The sequence below is a fragment of the Belonocnema kinseyi genome, chromosome 7 (genome assembly GCF_010883055.1).
Source record: "Belonocnema kinseyi isolate 2016_QV_RU_SX_M_011 chromosome 7, B_treatae_v1, whole genome shotgun sequence".
Classification (NCBI taxonomy): Eukaryota; Metazoa; Arthropoda; class Insecta; order Hymenoptera; family Cynipidae; genus Belonocnema; species Belonocnema kinseyi.
In genome coordinates, this window is record NC_046663.1 from 53,147,825 (window position 1) to 53,155,605 (window position 7,781).

A 7,781-nucleotide genomic window follows, 5' to 3' on the forward strand; every position below is an offset into this window, starting at 1 on the left:
TTTGAATTTTACTTATTTCAAAAAGGGCTAGAAACTTTATTTTTGCTTTTAGTATAAAATACTTCGCAATTTGCAATAATTATGAAATTATGCGCTATTTAATCTAATCTACCTGATTAAAAGCTGTAAACTCCAAAAGAAACATTCCTTTGATGCATACAAATTTCAATATTAAATTATAAATCTTTGACGAGATCTTTACCAAAACACTAATTACATTATTATTTTTTAAGTGATAGTAGTTCTACCTAATTTTAATTATTTTGTAATATTACAAATTTTTTAAAGAATGAAGTGATCTTACATGTACATGACTTCCCTTTTGCATTAAAATTCAGGAAACTAGTGGATTTTAAGATTTTAGAGATTCTTGTTGACTTTACTTTTGTAACAGAAAAAAAAATCCGCAGAGTAATGTGATATTTCTATTACGCAGGATATCATTTTTAACCATAACGAACGGAGAGAGATGCACTCAAGAGTTTAAAAAAAATAAAAATAAGTTGGGAAAGGGGCATTCAGGGTTCGCCAGATTTAAGCACAATTTATGTTCAGACTTCCTGTAAAGAGAAGTACGCTGTTTTAGGACGGATCTGTTTTTAAAATCAGAATTTTCAAGGATTAAAAGCTACCACATGCATTTCATTTTTCTGGAGGAAAAACTAGGTTAACATCTTTGTTATTAGGGGTGTTATTTGAGATTTAATATGCACCGTTTTTAAATAGGATAACTTCAGTGTAAAAGAAATGTCTCTAAGATACCAAGACTACCATTTCAAGATCATTTCAAACTCAAGTGAATCAATTAAGTATATACTACCCTATTACCGAGCCTCGTTTTAACGCCTGAAATGAGTCGTGAAATGATAGTTTCATTTACTGAAAGTAAGTGGTTCACCAGTGATAATAAAAAATCTGATTCTTTGCAAATTGAAATTTTCAAGTCTGAATAATATTCTTGAAAGATTTAAAAAACTAGAGTCTTAACGTTAATAACTGTTATTCATGTTTTAATTTTTAATGAATAAAACTTGGGACTTTTCGCTTTCTTAGGTTTAATTACAAATTATTAAATTTTAAACCATTTACTGTTTAATTTTTGTACTTTTTTAAAAATTTGATTATAAATATTTAATTTTATGGGCGGAAAATTGGAAACTTTGAACGTTTTCACAATTACTTGCATTAAGAAGTTCCTTTCTTCATACTAATCTGTTGTCAAACGGCATATATACATATATTATGTGGATTTTAATAAAGTAACCAAATTTCTAATGCATAGTATTGCTTTGATTAATAATTATTCGATATTTTGACTAGTCACATTTTCAGTGCATAAAAAACTATTTTAGTTCTTTAATCGGATTGACTTTTCATGTACCTTTTACATTTTAATGACCGACAAATTTTCGTGGTGGAACTTGTATTCCACACGTGCGTGGAAATGCAAAACGACATATAGGGGTTGGAGTATAACGTAGAATTTCGCCTAGATGTCCGATTGCAGGCTTCAATATGTATTTTTTGCTTTCAAGCTAAAACAAATTAAGCAGATATTTCTTATAAATGTAAATATTTTCTTCTTTTTCTTTCAAAAATTAATAATAGTAATTATTTTGTAATATTGTTTAACAAAAATATGTTATTCTTTAATAAAAACACAAAGTTAAAAAGCTTAATCATTACTCAAGAATTGAACCAATTCTCTCGTATATTTTCCTATAATTTCTCGCCCGTTTCCACATCCCTCGGGCATCGAATCTACTTCATTTCATTTCGTCAGTGGATATCAATCGACAGCCCTTTAGGTAAATCGCTACAGGCGCTTGATTTCAATTAAATTACCTTTCCCACCGATATTAAATAGGAAACTTGATTTTCTTTGCTTTTCTTCCTATTTCCTTTAGTTTCCTTTTTACGCAAGTTTACTTTCTTCCAACCTCGGTTACTATCAACCTAGCGTTTAAAAGATGAATTTTATATAAAGGACTTCCTGATCGTTTCAGTTTATTTTCCAACCAAAAAACTGAATTTTAAATTGTTTAAAGTTTCTAAAAAAATCTTGTTAAAGTGAAAGCAATTTACTTGGAAGAATTCCAAAACGACAAATGCAGAGACTATTACACAAGCAATCATGTAACTGTCAGGAAACTCTTGGCTTTTAAGTCACGTTAGATTAGAGTAGTTCCCCAAAGGTCGTCTGGTACCATATCGATTTTCACGCACGAGATGCTTTATATTATAACTGTTGGTATGCGTAACTATATTACTAAGTTATGTAACAATTCTCTACTCTAGAATATGTAAAGTGTGTTACACAATTTATTAAATTTAAATTTATTACTGTAATATAGATTTGCAATATAAGATGTTGTAATTTTAAAATGCTGCTATTTTTATGTTATATCTTTCGACACCTGTATTTAAAATTTTTTAAATATCTCTTAGCTTCGCGATCGTCACTTCCCATGTATAGAAATTATGTCGGTTCAAATCTCGCTCGCAGCCAAATTGTTGTAAAGATACTTTTCACATTTTGAAAAATCAGTACATTCATTGTAAAATCCAACCATACCTATAGGGCCATGTTACATATTCATGTACATATATATTACATAAACATGTATCTACAGCTGCATCTAGGCTGTGAAATTGACTTACCAATGTTGGTTTATGCATATTATAGGTAGTTTATGTATGTTTTATAGGCTCCTGACCCAAAAACCTCCAATGGGCATTCAAACCTCTTTTCAAATGCACCCATCTAGGTTTGGAAAAATTTAATTTCCCAACCCCGTTTTAGTTGTCTCTAGATTCAGAGAAAGCATTTTGGGAATAAAGAAAACTTCCTTTTTGGGAGGAAAAACTATCATTTTTATTGAGGGACATTCTGAAGCACAGAATCGCCGAAGTCTGTAAGAAAGCGATAACGACGTTAAAAGCACTATTATTGTTCTTGTTATTGTTATGTAAATCTTTGCTAAAATTTGTGCATAAATATCAACTACATGCCTACTCATTATTATTTTTGTACAAATTCGGATTTTTTAAAGCTGACTTAACATCAGTTGTGTAATATTTGCACCTATTTATTTCAATACGAAATGCGTTGAAATGACATTTGAAATTTCACTCAAAATTTCTTTGACGGCAATTTGTCTCTAGAAGACCGTTTTGCATACCAAACTTATAAAAATGTGCTGTTCTTTACAGGAAACTTGCGTGACACTATAAGTTAAGAGTTTAATTTAGTAATAAATCTTGTTAATTTTATTTATTACTTCGCGAAATTCTACTTAACGAACTGGGTGCATCCAAAATATCCTACCATAACTTTCCTCAGCCAATAGTAAAAAGAACATATAAGTCATTTCAAATTCAATGGTTTATTTTCTAAAATTAAACAATGATATTTTCTAAAGATATATATTTGAAATATATATGAAACATGTCATTTTAATGTAGTACTACTGAAGATAATAACATTCATAAAGTGCATTGGGCCCCGATTCGAAATTTAGACCCTACGTTGAAGTTGCAGCTCCTTATTAGAACCCTCTTCGACGCTATTTAAACCTATAGCCCCTGCTTTAAACTTTTAACTCCTAGAGAATGAAACATTAGATCCTGCTTTGACTTCATTTCGATCTATAGGCCCTACTTTGAATTTTTAGATTCTAAAGTCTTCATATTCAAGAACCTGCTTTGACGCTGTAACACCTCTCTGAAGCTTCTTTGAATCTTTAAAGCCTATATTTTTAGAACTCAGGACCCTAATTTGACGCTGTTTAACCTCGCATTCAATACTGACCGTACTTTGAATCTTTTTAGCCTATAATGATCGAACTTCATGAAAATAAAGTAAAAATTATTTCTTACTTAGGTTAAATTTAACTCATTAATCATCTTAATGACCGCATTCACACTCAATTAACAAAAATATTTAATTCAAGATTTATCCAGATAGTTATCAATGATTTATATATAAATAAATACTTCTTTGCAATGCTCTATCACAGAAAAATATTTTCACATGACTGAAAATCGTAAAAATTTGTATAAGAATGATACTTATCATATAAAATTACTAAATATTGTCGATTAATAAGTCATTATGGACATTTTTATCAATAATTAATAAAATTCTGTCTATCGAAAAGTTATTTAGGTGTATGTGAATCATAAAAAACTAGTTTATTTACAACATGATTTCGCAGAGAAGAAATTTTTTTCCAAGGAACAGTACCAATTTTTTAATGGCGTGATTATTTGTGTTACTAAACAAAAACAATTGAGATTTTCTGAAACATTTTCTGAGAGAAATATTACTATTTACGTGTTCGTTATAAAACTAGTAATGTTATTCTTAATATGTATAAACTTATTTCGTGATGAATATTAGGTTGAATCTTGAACTAAATATTTATATTTTTTAGTAACATTGGATTAATTATCATGCTAAACAAGTTTTTTTAAGTCTTCGCTTAATAAAGAGATAAAAATATATTGCTATTGAAATCGAGAAGTTTGACATTGTATTCGTTTAAGTAATAAATAACATAAAAGCAAATTTGAATATGTAGCCTAAAGTTCTTTTAAAGCGTTCTACGGCGAATAGTTCTAAAAAAAAGGAACGAATTTGTATTGAACTCTTCAAAAATGTTTCCAAATATTTAGCGACACAGAAAGTTAAAAAAAGTATTATTATTCAAATAATTTTTTCGTACTCAAAAAAAATTTCGACCTTCAAGTATTGTACAAGTTCTAATGATTTTTGTCGAAGAAATCTTAACTACGACATCCTGTAAGCTACTACGCTTTCGCGTCATAATAAAAAAAATGCTACAAATAATATATCTATGAAATAATTGCGGATATACTTGGTATTTATATCACAATTTATCTTTTCTGATAAACAACAATATTTTATTTTTAAATTATCAATATTGGTGTGAGATTATAGAGATCCTACTTTGATGCAACAAATCCTACATGTAGTAGTTTGAGCCTTAAAAGAGTGTATAATTTGTCTTAAATACAGACCCTACTTTAATGCTAAACGTGGAAAACGGCTGATTTCAGAAACTTTTAGCTTCAAAGTACGGTCTAAATTACATTGAAATTGTTGCTTGTTAAGAACCTACTTCCAGCGCCTACTAAGATAGGAGTACGACTTTAAATTAGGGCCTAAATTTCCACTCAGGTCTCAAGCTGTGTAAAAAATAAAAAAAAAATTATACACATTTTTTGGCAAAATTTTCTTACATCAGAAAGAATTAATAATTTAATAAATATTAATTAACACATAATAAACATAGGTCATAGCTGGACATAGTTGAAGTTTAAAAGATACAAAACACGTTTACGTACTTTTAAAGAATTGTTTTATGTTGATTCTTTCCAAAATCGTTTACAAACTTTGGACATCGTTTACTGGTCAATTTCTTAAAACTACACAAAAGTCTTTTGATCGTACTGATCGCCTTTTAACATTGGCTATCTAATAGAGCATACCTGCTTTTTATCATAATTGATTTTGACGACGATTCTGTGATTCAAAATGTGCTTAAGTAAAAAGAGTTTGGGAAATTTCATTTTTGCCTGACCTTACCTTGTTGGGTGCATTTGAAAAAGTCCACACCTAATATCACCGCAAAAATTTGGTGACCCTCGACTTCGGAAGGCAGTAACTCCGCAGAAAAAATTTTCAGGAGATTTTAATGACGAACACACAAATCTACAAAGTTTCCTGAATAAAATAGTATTTCTTTAATGTTTTTACAAAAATTTTGTTCAGAGCTGTTAAATAAAATACAAGTAAAAGTGCTTTAGCTATGTCCATTTCTCAGAGACCTGTATTTTCACATGACCCCATATCTAATATGTTTGAAAAAATCTAAAAATATTCAGGTGTTTTCTACAATATGTATAGAATGCATTACAGATGTTAAAATTTAAAAATATTTTGAAACGTCGTTTTTTCAGGCATTTTTGTTGAAGGTTTTTATATAGGAATTGAATGAAGCTATCGCGCCGTTTATTAGCTTAAACATTTAGTTCTTGAGTCTAATAAGGCAAGGCTCGTGCTAAAGTAGTAGACAAAAAGTGTAGAAAAAAAGATCCAAAACAACATGAGAATGACAAAGTGGACAAAGACCTCATATGTTTGGAACTTTGTTATAGGAGAGCGGCGGGTAATGTGGCGCACCCTCATTTACAGAAATTGATTGATTTATATCGAGAGGTATTTACTGTACTGTATTTTTTTATGTGTACTGTTTTGTATAGTGAAAAAATTTGCTCAATAAAGCTAATCACTCAAATCTTATTATGAAAAGTTATTTTGGGGTGTTATGTGTGTATTTTTAAAATAACCAACAAGTAGTGAAAAAGTACAGTAGCATTTTCCCGGATTAAAAAAACATAATATATAACGTTCAAGTTGCACACAATTTATAAGTAATTATTTAAACCGATCATTTACCCAAAATTAATTTCATCGAACTCAGTAAACAACTTGTACTTCCCTTGCCGAAATTGCACTAAGAGCGCGCCACATTAGCCAACCAGGAAGGATACTTTGGCGCAGGCACACTTTTTGTGGAACTTGATAATTAACTACTTTAATAGACGTAAATTCAATAATAACCATACGCATAGGGTAGATAAGGTATTGATTTACGTGGTCTAGATTATTTTACTACAGTTTTCAACATATTTAACTTTTAAAGGAGCTTTTTATAACATGTGCTCCCCTATTTTAAAAAACGTATTCGAATCGCCATAATCAAATGGTCCTCATTCAGTTGTCATTCCAATGTCTTTAATTTAAAATCCTACATTCAATTATTTACAGATAAATAATTATTTCATTGTTTTTCATGTAAAACTTTGTTTTTTACAAGATTTAAAACTTGTACGGACTGATTTCACTAATTTTTGCAAGTTGCAAGTACCTTTAACATTTATGCTAAAAGATTTATAATTAAGAATGTTTAGGCATAAAGATAAGGAAACAAAGAATTATAATTCTTTGGTTCCTCATCTGGAATATTATAAAACAATCTGAAACAGAAATTCTTTTCAAGATTATCAATGGCTATCACTAATAATTAATATTGTTTAAGTATTCATTGTTTTCAGATAATTTTTAAGTTAATAGTTAGTAGTTAATTATTGTTTAAGCATTATTTAAAACGAAGGACATTAATTTCCACATGATTGGCTCGAATACAAGTTCTACAGAAAATCTCATGGGTTTAACAGTAAGTACTAAATGTGTTATGCGAAATTAGATTTGAAGTCCCCTGGAGTGCACATATAGGGTTGGAGAATTTCGGCCTGTCACTAACTTCGAATGTCCATCGAGGTGTCAATTATATATGATTAACGAGGGAGTATAGCTAGTATGCTAGAATTAAATCAGATGGTATAAACTTACCAAAAGAGATGAATTATAAATTCTTAGAATGAAGAAAGATTGACAAAATACAATTGACGGAAGTGAATAAATTATTTATTTGTAATAAACAAGTTAGTCAGTGCGAGTGGCTTCCGCAAAAGAACAAAGAAAGAGAGAGAAAGAGCTATACCTAGCTACACCTAGTAGAATTACAAAAGAATTTACAAAATTGATAATCACGCCGTGTGCTGCTAGAAAATTGAATTTAACGTGGCAAGAAACGATGCATGAGGTCCCACATAGGAAATTCAGCAAGCGTGTGAATTCTACGAGAATAAGACAATAATGCACAGAAGATTCAACTAGTGAACAGGGATAG